The sequence below is a fragment of the Lampetra fluviatilis genome, chromosome 28 (genome assembly GCF_964198595.1).
Source record: "Lampetra fluviatilis chromosome 28, kcLamFluv1.1, whole genome shotgun sequence".
In the NCBI taxonomy this organism is placed as follows: domain Eukaryota; kingdom Metazoa; phylum Chordata; class Hyperoartia; order Petromyzontiformes; family Petromyzontidae; genus Lampetra; species Lampetra fluviatilis.
Window position 1 is genome coordinate 7,355,519 of NC_136302.1, and position 15,662 is coordinate 7,371,180.

General features: G+C 44.5%; 1 protein-coding gene across 2 annotated transcripts in view; it reads left to right on the forward strand.

Moving 5' to 3' along the window:
• The window catches only part of LOC144942737 (ephrin type-B receptor 1-B-like), a 175,519-nt gene that overhangs the window by 14,699 nt on the left and 145,158 nt on the right, over positions 1 to 15,662 (forward strand). The window lies entirely within an intron of this gene.

Consider the following 15,662-nt stretch of genomic DNA (forward strand, 5'->3'; position numbering starts at 1 on the left):
TGGAAGTCTACATAAGCGATCATCGCCCCCTACTGCCAGACAAAAGCCACAGGTCACTCTTGAAAGTGAGACAACCAATGGTCTCTCCAGTTCTCACCGGGTAAAACAAAATAAAACTTGACCACAATCATAATTCGCCTTTAGGTGTAATATTGCCCAACGTCATTGCTGTAAACAAATCCTCGACTCTTGGCCGCGTTGTTGCGTTTTGCAGGTGCACAGACGCAATTATCGAACGCACTTAACTCGTAACACTTTCTTCTCTGCATCTGCAAGCATCAGTAGTCAGCAACCATTCACTTCTCACAGTTCTCACGTGGATCCTGCCTCAGAAGTTCTGCAAAAGCTGAGTTTAATTATATTTCATCTTTCTTTTCTTTTTTTTTTGCTGCCAATGGGAATTTTCTTGGTCCTTTTCAACCTTTTTTTGACACCATTGATTTGGCCAAAGACCCGTTGGGAGCCGATTAGGCCTCCGTTACTTTCCCGTGCATTATGTGGGGCGTGCATTCTGCAGGGTCCTGTTTGAAAACATTCCTTTCTTCGCCATGATTTGTTTTGAAACCTTCTTCTCTAAAGACTGGCACCCTGAATGCTTCACTCTCCAGCTTTCACTGCCCCAGTGTATCCACGAGTCGAGAAACACTCTCAGCATCTGTTTTGCACAAACTTGCAATGCAAATCGTGGAAGTTTTTAAACCTCGCAGACGTTAAACAAAGCGAAACCCGTTAACTTTGGACAAAAAGAGACGTTTTCCGCTGAGTCGGCTCATTTTATTGTTGCGGTATCACCGATTGATATTGCCAATTTACTGTTTTTGCACCATTTGCTATGCCGTACAGCAAACGATGCGATGCAAAAGGCGCTCTTTTAACGAGTGGCGTCTGCGCCAGCTTTGTACAAACGTTCAGTTGGAACATTGATCGGGCAGGCCGGGCGAAGAACAATGGGCCGGAGGCCTGTTTAAGATGAAAGCGGACCTATTTGACTGTGACCTCTGGGATTTTCATCAGTAATTTTCTCTTTTGGGGGGGCATAAGGCTTTTATGCCCCACATGCAAATGAGGGTGGGGAGCGTCATAATAGTGGCCTTGGAGCTGTGTGTGGAGGCTTTGCGTTCCGCTTCGGGCTTGCCCATTCATGGCCCTTTCCCAGTCTGCCCCATTAAGATGCAAATGGCACCCAGGCCGGTGGCCACTGCTTGCGTGGCGATTAAGTTCGCTACAGCGCTCCGACGGAATACGTAGCCAGGATTAGCCACTGCTGCCAATTAGTTACACTGGCAGTTCACCGCGCTGGACAGAGACGTTTTGTGATTTCAAATTTGTATTGTTCTGTTTTCTTCGTTCTCTCTCTCGTCTCTTCTTTCTCTCATCTTGCTGTCTCCTCTCCCAACTCTTGCACGCTTGTGTACAGCGTACACACACTCGCTGCTCAAAGGTGGAGATGTGTGTGGATGTGTGTGGCGTATGCATCTTTTGATATCTTCTATGCTTCATTTTCCAACCCCAAAATAGATTGTAACTTTTTTATGTCTATGGGGTAAATGGTAATGTCCAGCTCATTTTCAAGCCACTGAAGGACTTTGCGTGTCACGTTGGTTATAAGGGGTTGTTTGACCATAGTTCACCACGTTGGTCAATGCAGGTTAGTGGTGGTATTAGCCATGGTCAGAAATCAAACTCAGCTCGATGTGTTCTTAGCACAGTGTACTAACTCATGGCTGCACTACCAAACGGCACCCATCCGTTAGGAAAATGCAGACATATATTTAGTTCCCCATGTAGGTGCATACCATTGCTGTAGGGATGTTGCAGTGACGACATTGATGGTGGCTGGGGATACCTCAGGTTGCTGTCATCATCGAAATGTGTGTTTTAATTTGCTTAATTCAGCCCAAATCAGGGATTTGGGCAATGGCGCTGTTGTAAAAACAGTGCACTATAAACCTGGCGACTTGAGTTCAATTTCTGCCCATGCATAAAATCAGTAGTAATATCCTGGGCAACCTTCCTTCACCAAATCACACACAGGCCAGCGTGGTAAAGTATGGTCAAACAACCCCCCCCCCCCCCTTCATGATGGACTTCTTTTGGGAAGGCCTTCATCCAGCAGTGGATTGGCAAAGGGTTATATTTTATTTTTTAAAGCTGAAGCACAGGGCATTCTATCTAAGATTAACAAAGAGGAAACCACTTTACAACTTGTTACATATGCATTTCCATATTATGTACAGGCCCATGCTACGTTTTAATGTAAAGTAATAAGGCCAATTAAAATGTAACTGTTCAGTCATTTGCACTGGGACTAGATTTTGCCAGTAATAAAAATATGTGTCACTTTTGGAACAGCTGCTGCAAGGACACACTCACTGCTCAGTAATATATCCGGTTTCTAAAAATTACCCGCGGTAGGGCACTACGCAACTCCATGGTTTCCAGTGAATGAAAGTGACCTGTGATTTATTAAAGACAAAAAAGTCGCAGAGAAGGAAGATAGGACAGCCCAGAGGGGGGTTTAAAAACATTTAACAGCGATAAGGAGCTTTCAACAGCAACACTTCCTGGGGCTGCATAAACATTTTGTCTAAGGGTTCCATTTGTACGGCACTGCCTGCCAATTGGTCAATGGCTGGCTCTGGCTAGCTTCACATCCATCACGGCCCTGTGTGCTGAAGTGGTGTTGGAGCAGGCATTTCCAAAAGTGTTTGCTTTGTTAGACCACTCTTCCACCCAGCTCGCTCTGTCTCCCCTTCCCCGTATGAACATCCAAAAGTCACTTAGCTAGTTAAACTAAGTGGCAGTCACTAGTGCCTCTTTTTATAGGGCGGTGTGCGCAGCCGCTAATCCAGACTGGAAACTGGAGCTTCAAAGTTTTCTGGTCCCTGGGAGACGTCAGTCTGAGATAAGTGGGAGATGGAGGAGGGTGGTTTTTCAGCAGACGGTTCTGCTATTTTATGGCAGCCAGCAGCAAAAGGACTGTCTGGGATAAGGGCTACCTCCTCCATCTGAAGGACGTTTGTTGAAGCGAGCGCAGTGCGCTGATGTCATTTGTTACATTAAGCCGACATAGGTATGGAAAAAAAAAGTGTTTGACTCTGTGATCACTGCCGAGCAAATAATTGGCACTTAGTTTTAACTGCAGTGCTATAAAGACATCTCCGAGGCTGTAAATATCATTGATTTAGTTTCCCTGTATAACATGTGTAAATTTGTATGCAGCCAAAGAAAATTCCAAACATCACGATTACTTACTACATTACATAAAGAGCAGAGCGTTATTACTTGAACTTTATTTCCACACGAATGAGAAATGCAAGCCTACGTTTCACATCAAATCGAGACAAAAGGCGAAAATAAATATATATAAAGGAATGTGGGGGGAGGGGAAATAGCCTATTTCGGTAAATCCAATTCTGAATGCTATTGATATAATGGTTTAAGTAAAACAGCCTGCTTTAAGGTCAGCCAGCGAGAACTAACAACAATAGGCGCTGAAAGAATGGCCCGCCATTCTTCCCTTAATTCATACAAATTGCATGCGGCCTTTCTCGCACTAGGTTTTTGGCCTCGGACAATGGTACTGTCCGTTGACCTGTGACCCTCGGTGGGCAGAACCAGGGGTTGCTCCCGACAAAAGGAGAAGGAAAATGCTCATCCGTCTCTGTCTTCGCCCTCACTGCGACAAACAGCCACCCTCAGGGCTGTAAATAGATCAATCATCGGTGCTGGGGAGAGTTGGCGGTGTGTCTGATTTATTAGTTCGCCTGTGCATAAGCCACAATCTGTTACGGAATTGCTGCCATGCTCATTGGGGGGAGGAAAAAAAGAGGAAAACATTGTCCCAGCGTTTTGCGAATTGCTCCAGGGTTTTTCCACAGACTGAAAAATAATCCCAAGTCCTGATGGACACAATTGTACGGACACCTAGCCAGGAGCGAGATGTGTTATGAATAGCAGTGCTCGCTTTATAAATGGATCGGCTAGATCACCTTAAAATACATTCCTGTATTAAAATAAATAAAATATGTTCGTGATAGTGTCATCCTGTGGGATGTGTTGAACATGTTTTGGTATGTTCTTTTTAATTTACTTTACTTAGCAAAATGAGTTGTGGTGCAGTGGATAGAAACTGATGTCCCGAGTTTAATTCCTGTTCCTGGGCATTTCCCCCTTCACCAAGCTGATCTGACCAGTGTGGTGAAGTATGGTCAAATAACCTCCATGATCAATACAGCCGTGGCATGGTCTTCATCCACGAGTTGATTGCTGTTTATATAATTATACAAGTATCAATACAAAATGTTTGGGCTAAGGTTGCAGGATGGATGATGTACAGGTGCTTTTTATTGGAAGGTCGATGTAATGACAGCACAAAAAACAAGACATTGCACTACTGGACCCCGATGTCCATGCATGAGCTTAAAAATATTTTTTTATCGGACTGTGATCACCGCTGTTCATGAAAAATGTATATATGTAACGCAAATATTCGACAGGGTCTTTTTCTAAAGGTAGCTCTGTAAACGCATGAGTTATACATGCTGAGCTGTGTTATGACAGATCAGCACTTTAATTCTTGGAAGAACCCCCCCCCACCCCACTAACTTTAAGTTGGGAAAAACAGTCTAGAAACCAACACCAAACGGCCACGAACTTGGTGGTATTACTGTCATCAGAGTTGTGTATGTTACTCGCACTTTATTCTTTTGACAACGAAAACTGTCTTGATGTAAATTAAACTCGACCCAGCACAGTTCTAAAGTTAATTAACGACATTGTGACGAGCAGCAGCCCCAGACTAGCAGGATCTCATTTTCAGTGGAAAAATCCGTCATAAAAGATCACGGTAATATTTAGTTTGAAACCCACCAGATCAATGCCGTCTTGTCGGTTTAAAGTGTGTGGGCTGGTGGTTATTTCAGATGCCGCCGTGGTGTTGCGCACGGCACAGCGGACTTGCAACCTGGAGGCCCACCGGTTCGACCTCCCGTCGTGGCATCTGAAACAATGGGCATGCGTTTGTTACATCCCCCGCCTCTGTGTCAACCCAGCAGTATAAATGGGCACAACGCAGTTCGTCGATGGGCAGCTCACGTATGGTGGGGTCAAAGTGTCTTCCCAACATGTCTCGCCGGTGTGAGAGACTCGGCCTAAAACACCCTCTCGAAGGTCCTTCCGCCAGCAGTGGTGAGAGCAAGCAAGTGCTGGGCTGGAAATGTTCCCTTTTATGGTGATTTTTTTTCAATACACTTTCTCTCCCTTCGTGGGAGTGTCACATTACGTGGAGAATATCGCAGCCACCCGACAGCCAATAAAATGGAGTTTGAATTAAAGGCTCGGGAAACGGACCAATTGGTGCAATTGCCAACCTGCTGTTCGATCCTATTCAATGTGGAGGTTTCTCAATAGGCGACTTAATACTGTGAAAGCGTGTTGAATGTGGTGGCTTTGCAAGAAAAGAGCCCTGTTCTTGGTTCTTTTGGTAAAGTCAGACGCTGTCTTTCCGACAGACCTGTTCTTCACCTGAGGACGGCTGCTTGCGTTGTGGCCGAAACGTGGTGAGAATTGTATTTTATTATGTTTTATTTTTATTCTTTTATTATTTCCCTTCTACGTGACTTCACCGAAAGAACCAATAATATGAATCCCTGCAGTCACGAAAACTTTAAATCGAAAAAAATAACCCTGGTTTATACTTTAGCAAGCACAAATGTGTTAATCTGTGACTAACCGTGGCACATATTTGATTGAACGCAATGCAGTTATTGTCCATTTGTAATAACAAATGGATGCTTTCCTTATCATGAAAGCGTGATATTTCGTGTTTTTGTGGTTTCTTATAAATTAACTGTGGTATATTATCACTGGAGAATTAATAAGAGTTTTGTCAGGTCCTTACTTTTATTTTCGCTATCATAAGCGCACGTACCTATCCACAAATAAACACTTGGTTAAAATAAAAGATCTCCACTGAGTGATTTATAAAAATAAAGGTACAACGTTTTACATTGAGCCTTTTGAAACCCTCCTGCAACACTTTTTTCGTTTATATTTAGTTGGACGTGTCAAATAATGTATTGCACATTTTTTTTATTTCAGCAGTTTCTTATTGCAGACAGATAAGGTGTAATCTTCATTGACGCAGATGAAGAGTAAACCTCGTGTTCCTGCTAAATGAACCGAGGGTCGGGTCACATGTCTCACCACATCATATGTGGCTAAAAGTCCTGCAACGACCTCAAAGGTGCCTTTCCTACCCGCAAATAAAACGCAAAGAAAATGCCACTGATGACATTAGTTTGTGTGCAGGTGCTAAGTGGATTCTTTCATCGCAGGGTCTTTTGAGAGATGGTGGTGGCTTAGGGTCGACCGACATCCAGCGGTGGATTGACCATGGATACATACTCTTAAATAAAATTAATGAAAGTAAAATAAAAAATCACGACGTTTCGGAGGCAACACAAGCTTCCGTCTTCAGGTGGAACCGTCACAGCACGATTGCTGTATCAAGTACTTGATTTTTACCTACGTGACTTTACAGAAAAAACCTAAGAGTATGAATCCTTGCAGTCACGAAAGCTTCAAATCTAGAATTGACCATGGATGATGATAATGCTGATGATTAACATACCAGTCTTACAGTGAGGTGTATGTTTTGTTCAGAAACTCCTAAACTTCAATGGGGCCGGGGGTAACTGTGTCGCGTGTGATGACTGCCCGCGGAATAAAATTCGTGGATGCTTTTAGGCAGTGGGGACAGCTGTGATGACAAATCTGCTCTGTCAGTTGTAATTATCTGGCACCGCAGAAGAATCTTGGGGGGGAGGGGGGGTGAAAATCAAGGATTCAGCCAACCGGTGAACCAGGATAATCCATGCATCCCGTGGCATGTCTGGGTTGGAATCGTGCTGAAATGATTAGCTCAGTAGGTTTGTTATTTCAAATAAATGTTTGTAAATAATAGATTTATCGGCATCCATTTTGAAATGTTAGACGCGGATCATCAAACCTTCCGAAAAGCAAAATTCACCGTGATGCGATGTGGTGATGGTGAGTGGTAATGATGTCACCAATACCATAACATCCTCTTGTGCTGAAAACTAATTTTGAGCCTCATGTGTGTTCGCTCATAATGCAACGTATATGAAAATTGTACACGATAGTTCATATTATATTGATCAAATATTCTAACCAATAATCAAAATATAATTTTTTTTATTATTATTTTATTATTTCCATTCTACGTGATTTTACCAAAAGAACCAAGAAGATGAATCCCTGCAGTCACGAAAGCGTTAAATCGAAAAATATCAATTGTTGATAGTTGTAGTTGGACTTAATTGGAACTTTGATCACAGGTGTGAGAGAGATGCTTTTAGAAAGTGTCCAATCACACCACCCTTCATGTGCCATCCGTACAAAAACATCCCCTTTGGAAGAGCCGCACTGCGTAGCTAAATCAGCGGTCTTGCGAATGTTGGCAATCCCTGTTAATGCCGCTCGATTTGCACAAACAAGGTGGTTCATTTGGTGGGAATGTAATTTAATCTGGTGCCCATTTGCAGGCCAGCAAACAACAGAAGTGGAATTACAAATGAGTGTGCGGTGCAATGGTTATTGGGATTGAATTGGCCATGTAGGCCACAAATTGTGAGTGACGTGAGGAAGGCCAAAACAACCACACCACCTTAGGCTCTCGCCTACCAAACCCATGAGTTGTATTCCTCATTTTTCCAGCTTTGAAACTGCACCTGCTCATTGCATCAAACACTGCATGTGTTTCTCCAACGCGTTTTCGAGTTGAATTGGGTGTTTGTCGGCATGATGTCCGATGAACCGCTCGGCACAACCCAGGCACACATCAGAGGACCCTCTGCACCAACACGACCGCGGAATTGTATGCCGTTGCGTGTGAACATTGCTCACAACTAATTCGCATGTGCAAATTAGATTTCTGATTTTAAGTAGGGATTGATAGATAAAAATGCAATGCTACCTTCACACACGTCCTAATTCTGATGTTTTATGAAAAGTGTCCCAGCATGCTATTAACTAAACACATTTTGTGCTACTCATAAGCCTTCGTGTTTAGTCTCAAGCTGCTGGTTTAATGTGGTTTATCAAAGGCATGGCGCAGACTTGCCTCTTGCCTGCTGGATAAGTGGTGAGCTGGCCAACATTGACTATAGATGGTCTGGATAAAAACCTCACCACCATCATAATTAACACTGCCTTTTAATTAAAATAAAATATAAATATATATACCAGACCCAAGAATGATGATTGTACATTTCTATAGACATATAGCAGGCCACACCCTGCTGGTGAGACTTAGAAAGGCTAAGCTTGTACTGCACAGAGTGTGCTTGATTAAACAAATGCTTCCGCTGAAACACTTTGGTCTGGAGGCCACGTAGGCCGATTAACTTAAATGTTAAATTTGTGCGTTTTATGATCGAGATCCCAGCATGAATTGAACGTTTCACGTAATGGTCATTCTCTGTCTGCTCTGAAGAAGGGCGGTTGCATGAAACAATAGGGTAACATAGATTATGGTATTGGACAACGTTTGATGATTTGGTGATGTTTATTACATACCGTATTACTCATGTTGTTTTTGTATTTGACCATTATTTATTTTTATATTTTGTCATTTACTTTCAGTGTGTTCTTGCCTCTGCAGCACTGCCAAAACAATGCCCTCAACTTTGATTTGACATTGACTACGATGCCAATCACTCACTTCGGGCACCTTTTTTTATATTTTGACGCAGGGTGCAGATTAATTGCACGCACACTTTCTCGGCGCCTGAAATATTTCGGCTTCTTGCCAAGCTCGGCTGGCCCCAACTGTCACCGGCATGTAACTGCTTAATCACAAGAGAGTTATTCTATGCCAGATAGAAAAAAAGAGGGTTCTCATGCACGGGGACGTCAACCAAGGCACCCCCACCCTACCCATTACAATAGCCCGTCATTGTCTAAAATTAGTCGGCTGAATATTTTAGTGGTCACTATGCCCGTCGCTGATTCAGTTTTGCTGCCAGGGCTCGTGGCCTGAAGCCCATTTTCACCTTCTGATGCTTTGTGGCATTTTTTTACGGCGTGTCATTGGCTCTTTTGTGGACAGGGGCAGCGGTAGTGAAGTGGTTAACGCGCTGCGCTATGAACCTGGGCGACCCGAGTTTGATTTCCGTTCATGGTCAACACCAGTGGCAATTATCTGAACCGGTCCTGGACCTCCCCTAGGTTGACTCAGCCTCAAATGAGTACCTGGTGTGGTGTGTAAACATCGCCACTTGGGTGACAAAGGCGGTCGGGTGTGGTGCAGGCCACCCACCCCCTCGTGTGCCGTACCGGCTTTCATTGGTGCTCCAACAGTCTTTTAAGGCTAGACGGGGTGGTCTTTGTTTTGTATTGTATTGTGGATGGGAAACGATCTTGCATAGAGAAAGTAGGCTTATTGTGTTCTGATATATTTTTTTAACCAAAAATCCAAATTCAAAAATTACCCACAACTGAGTATCAAAAATGAAAGTCCCTTCCAGGTATGTTATTAGAGTCTGGCTAGACAAAAAGATACTGTGTCTTCAAGGGCCTTCAGTTAAATACTGTAATGGAAATTGATGGATTGATTAATGCTGTTTTCGGAGCCCATTGTAGTTGGATGTATCCGCGTACACAGAATGGGTGTACAATACTTTGTTTCTTGCAACTACTCTGTAGTATCCAACTATTCATATCGCCAAATTGTAAGGCATGATGGAATTACGTGAAATGATTAAAGGCCCCAGAGATGCCTTACCCTTGGCACCAACAGAAATGTGGGTACCGCACCACAATACAAAGCGGTTTGAATTTCATGCGAGAGAGAGAAAAACATGCTTTGTTGTATATTTGCCTTTTGTTAAAAGTATCTCGTCTTTTATTGTGGAATGCACGATTATTAATTCACCGTAAAACCGCTAAGTTTCATCCTATGTATCATATACCACTGTAATCTGTGTCTTATTGGTATCATCCATTTTCATTTGTGTGAATAAGTAACCAGAGCTCCGACCGCCTATGAGTAGCACACTGCGGTAAGTAATAGCCGAATATCGACAAGTTCTAGCGTCTATCGTCTGCTGTACAGCGCTATTTCCACCCCCCCCACTGCCCAGTCTTTCACTGTAAGTGATTGCAGTGGAGGCCAGATCAATTGGAGTAAATTAGATTGTGGGAGGTGGAATGGAGGGAAGTGCCGGCTCGATAACTAACTAATGCAGTGTTGCATGCGCTACTCGTCAAGATCCAATACAAATTCCAGTCAGGGCCCGTTCCATAAGCCCTTCTTCACATGGGTTTGCTGAATAATTAACTGCGCGAAACCCAGCAGACCCCCAATAATATAATGCCTTCCGAATGCCAATTATGCCTGTCCTTTTAATTGCACATAGGAGTGCAAATCGTGAATTAATGTGTTACAAGGCCCGATTTACGAATGTTCCCGTGTTGCATTTCTGCAGTAACTTTTCTTCCCGGATAGAGTTTTCTAAACAGAAGGACAACATTGAGGATGATTTTACAAGCTGCATTATGTTACACAGCACTTGCTTCTGTACGCTTAAGTTTCTTTAAAAAAAAAAGCGACAGCACTTTTATAACCTCCCCCCCTCCTCCCCTTCTATTTATTGTCGTGCCCACCACGGCAAACACTGAAGTCAGGAAGATGATATTCAATTTGTTAGCTTAATACCACTGAGCGTACCCTCTGTGCCCCTCATGTGACATTTTCTGAACTTTAGCCACCGCTTCTAGGCTCGGCGGAACAAAGACCACGATCGTCTCCCACAGAGAGGCACTGTGAGTGATGCTGATGTGCACACGTGTGGTCCACAGAGGGGGGGCTGGGCCAGAGGGAGGAGTGAGAAAGCGGAGCAGAGAGGGGTTGTGTGATGACTGGTGTGCGGTGGAGCTTAGAGAAGGGTCCCTTTTTCATCTGTGTGCATGCACGCACGCTCGCGCGCATGTGCGTGCGCGCGCGTATGACCGCGCGCGTCTTTGTGCGTGTGCATGCAAGCGTGTGTGCGTGCGTGCATGAGCTTGCATCCTTTGGTACGTACGTGTGTATGTGTGTGTATGTGTGCATACACACACACACATGCGCACGGGAGAGAGGTAGTGTAGCAGTTAACGTGCTGCGCTACGAACCCGATTCACGCTCGCGGCTAACACCAGTGACGATTATCTGAACCGGTCACGGGCCTCCCGTAGGTCGACTCGTTCTCAAATGGGTACCTGGTACGGTGTGTAAACATCGCCAGTGGGGATACAAAAGGTGGCCGTGCTTGCTCCTGGCCACCCACCCCCTTGTGTGCCGTGCCGGCCTTCATAGGTACAGCTCGCTAACAGCACTTGCCCCAACAGTCTCGCACAGGCTTTGCAGGGGGATCTTTGTCTTTGCAGTTGTGCGTGCATACGGACACGCATACGCATACGTACATGCACAGGCACATGCGAGCCGGCAGCGATGAAATGTCTTGCAAGCAGAGTGACAGACGAGATGACAGCAAGCAGTGGGAAGAGGAGCAGGGGGTGCCCATGGGGGAGGGGGGGGTGAGGCATCTTTTTAGAGGGTCCTGCAAGGATTCAAATGGGTGCTGGGTGGCGAGCGAGGCTGTGTTTTTTTTTCTTCCGCTGGTTGTGTGAGTTGGTGGGGGGGGGGTGGGTGCCCCGTGGTGTGGCGTTGGTGTCAGACCAGAAACTGGGCTTTGTCACCGACAGTGATAGGTGGGAGACATCTGTGCAATGGGGATTATCCATGACTGCCTTGCTGGCACATTTGACCTTATAATCAGCAACTTGTGCTACCAGTTACGTCTGTCCATTTCAGGGTACACTTTGCAGTTTTTGGGAGCGAGAAGGGAAAAAAAACACGCTGCTTTCGCTCGTGTTGTTACGGCATTAAATAAATCACTTTGGAAATTGATCCACTTTCGTAGTGCGCTTAATTCGAGTTGGAAGCCACGTTTGAGTTTAATTAAATCTGCGAATTTTTTAACAATCGGACAATTTGTAAACTCTCCCAATCACGGGTCACTTGAAACACAGTTAGCTGGAAATGATGGCCATATGCTGATCTCAAATTAAATTAAAACACTTTTCATTTAAAATGCAATGATGTTTGACAGATGGTTGCAGCTTGCAGTGCATAAGCAAGAGCTAAATACTGCTCGTGCAATACGACTTGTTTTGGCTTGTCCCGGAGTAACACTCGTTGCATCATCCCTTGCGGTGTCTGCCAATCTCGGCGTACGTTTTCCATAAGTATGTGTGCCATTTTTACAAAAAATAACACGTTAAATACAGTATAAATCAATGCATTTGAATAGACCATGGATGCCTGTTGGGGCATAAGTAAAATTGGCATCGTTAAAATACTGTCACCGTGCATAAAGTTGTCTTGGGATTAATTAGGCCCCTTGTTTGACATTTTACACGTGGCACATTGTAAGGCTCTTCCCTGACAGGGCAACAGCATCACTGCACGCATTTTTGTTAAATAAATACCAGACGAAATACGTCTAGTCTTATTTTAATTTAGCTTAAAATGCATCCTCTGTTCGGCACTTCTGTTTGGTCACAGGAGGATATCACTTCCGATGTAATTATAGTGACGGTTGTGAAGGGGTTAAATGATGAACCCTTTCCATTAAACTCTCAAACCTGTCATTTGCACTCTCTTGTCTATGCTTGAAACCTTTCTATCAGCCTTTATCTCGCCGGCCTTCCTGCCTCCTCTTTGTGCCAGGCTTCATCAATCTTACTCTGCGTCACTTTATCTCTCACATTCCTGTCTTTTTTTGTATCATTTTGTTTTGCTCTCCCTCGCCCCGTTACTCTAATCTTCTCCCAATCTCTTCCTTTAGGCCTTCGTTTTTTTTGTTTTCTTTCGACACCCTCACCTGTTTTTGCTGTTTGCCGATTCCTCGTAATATGTTTGTTTTTTCTTTCCGCTCCCCCCCCCTTTGCTGCTGATGGCCGATATCTTGTCTCCTTCGTCTAATTTGATTTTGCTCATTCTTCCTTGTGCACGCGTACACGTCGCGCGGGCGCGTGTGCTTTGTTTCGGGAGGATTGTTCCAAGCCCTTGTGTGTGTGTGTGCGCCTTTTGCCATCAGAACACCCAACATTTTCTTTTTTCTCCTCGGCAATTTCAGCCTGCTTTATAGCAGCCACATCTGCAGGATTGGGCTCCCATTTTCTATCGCCTCACTCCGTCGTGATACTTCATTGAATGTAATGGCCTCTCTGTGAGAAGCTCGTCTCTCTGTCACGAAGAGAGTCTCTTTTGCCCCATCTGACCGTCTCTTCCTCGAAGCTGATTCATCGGTGTATTCTCATCCCATCTGTCCATCTCGGACTTCCCTCAATCCACCGGGCCTCAGATCCTCCTCCACTCGCACGGCGGCGGCGGCAGCGCTGACGGACGCGGCGAGAATAAAAAAAGAGATTGTGTGTTCAGCCCTCGCATTAATAATTGATCAGTTCAGAATGAGGTCCCTGATTTCTAGCACACAGTCAGTCCCCTGGGCTGTTTTTCTGTTGCCATGCCCTGTCTTTGATAATTAAAGTCACTGGAAATGAACGGGCCTTGGAGGAAGGTTTCAGCATGGCTAACCACTGTCAAGCGCATTAAATTAAACGCGACAAGTACCCTTTTAGAATATGTACGGTGCTCGCCACAATGCCCACACAGCATCATGAACACATCGTTATGATCACAGCTAGCTGCTGGAATGTGCGGTCGAATCAAAGCAATTAGCATACGGCATTTAATAATCATTACTCCAGCATAAGGCAATGGCCAGTGTTGTTGAATCTCGTATTGATTGCTCTCCTTGATTCTCCGCATGTTTGGAAAGTAAAGCATGGAACCCACTGTTCAATGGGTTCCTGCAAAGGAAGCGAAATAATGTCATGCTTCTGCCCACATTGGATTGCATTGAGCAGTCCGGCTGCGTTAATTGATCCACAACGTGGGTCGCTGTGCCTGAAAAGCAAATCGACAATGGACATTCCCCCCTTCCTTTTGCGCGCACTAATTAGAAATCTTCCGGTGCTGCTGCTATGAATCGTGGATTTAATGAGAAGTATCCTTCGAACGAGCTAAAATAACAGCAATGCCCTGAATTTACCCAGGAATGCCTTACCGAGTCCCAAGACTCTTTCAGAAGAGTCATGCATTGGGATGTTTTGGCCATTTCCATCAAGGAGTGTTAGTCACGAGGTAACAAGTGTCAAGATATTCAGAATAATTGTTACATTGTTTACTGAAACTTCAGCAATGTGGTGCCAAATGGGAGCCAGTTGAATTTATCAACAATTGTTTCGCGTGTATAGTTGTACAACTGCGAGTTAAAAAAAATTACGTCCCAAAAGGAATTTTCCTCTCTCGAGCTCAGGAGACACATAGTTTACTCAGCAAAGGTTACTGTGTTGCTGGATGTGCTGAAAACAACATCACTTTGAGAATAAGGACCTCTGTGTTGTGTTTTATCCCAGAAGAACCCCAATCGTGGCCTCACAAAGGGCCCGCTACAGCTGTCATCAATGCAGCCCATTGCAAAGATTGTTTTGCACCCTTTCAACCGGTGCCCATTGCTCACCGGCAACGTTGCCAAATGCTGAAAAAAAGTGCGGAAGATGGAGGGGGTGAAAAAGAAAAGTGACCACAAACGTCTCCCAGATACGCGTGTACGGTGTTTGTGTGCCCGTGCAGGCTTCGTGTGCCGTGTAACTTAGCCCGGCGCGCAGCCTGCAGGCGAGCGCCGGGCTATCATAATAAAATACATTATGATAGACATCATCATCATCATCGGCCAGGGTCAATCCACTGCTGGATGAGGGGCCCCTCCCCAAGCCGTCGTCATCAGTTGCGGTTGTGCGATGGGATAATCCACCGCACCACCTGCACGCCGGCTGATTTCATCGCTCCATCTACGCTTGGCCGACGTTCTGTCAGACTTATTGCATTCCTTGGATAAATAACGTAGACTTAAAGATCTTAAAGAAACCCCGGCAATGAAACTCCTATTATCTGGTTAACCTGTTATCTTTTCTTCCCCTTATCCACAGTCCGTAATGATTGTTATGCGAATAACCCGTATTTATTTGCATTTGCAAATAGGGAAATTAATCATGTGCAAAACGTTAACCATATTAGCTGTCTATGACTTGAAGTGGTCACCGAAAATGATAAATTCATCCTCATATCCATGTTTTATACCAGGTCAAATGAGTCACGTGGTACACTCGTCCTGTTATCCGCATTTAACCACCAATTATTTTGCGGATAACAGGAGTTATTTCCGCAGATAGTCACTGATCATAAGATCCACCAATCGCTCTCCACACATGAATGCTTTACCCATACATTGCATGCACAGTGTGTACAAATTGCGGTATGTGCACAATATCGTATGTGCTTAGTGTCTGATGAAAAAAAAACTAATGAATAAACAAACGCCTTTTATGTACATTCAGCTAAGATCTCAATGGAACCACTGTCTCTTTCAGAAGAAAGTCCTCGGGAAATATACCTCATGATATACACAGCATTGTCGACATAAACTCTTGCGTGCGAGCAAACACTGTCGCACGAACATGATACCTAT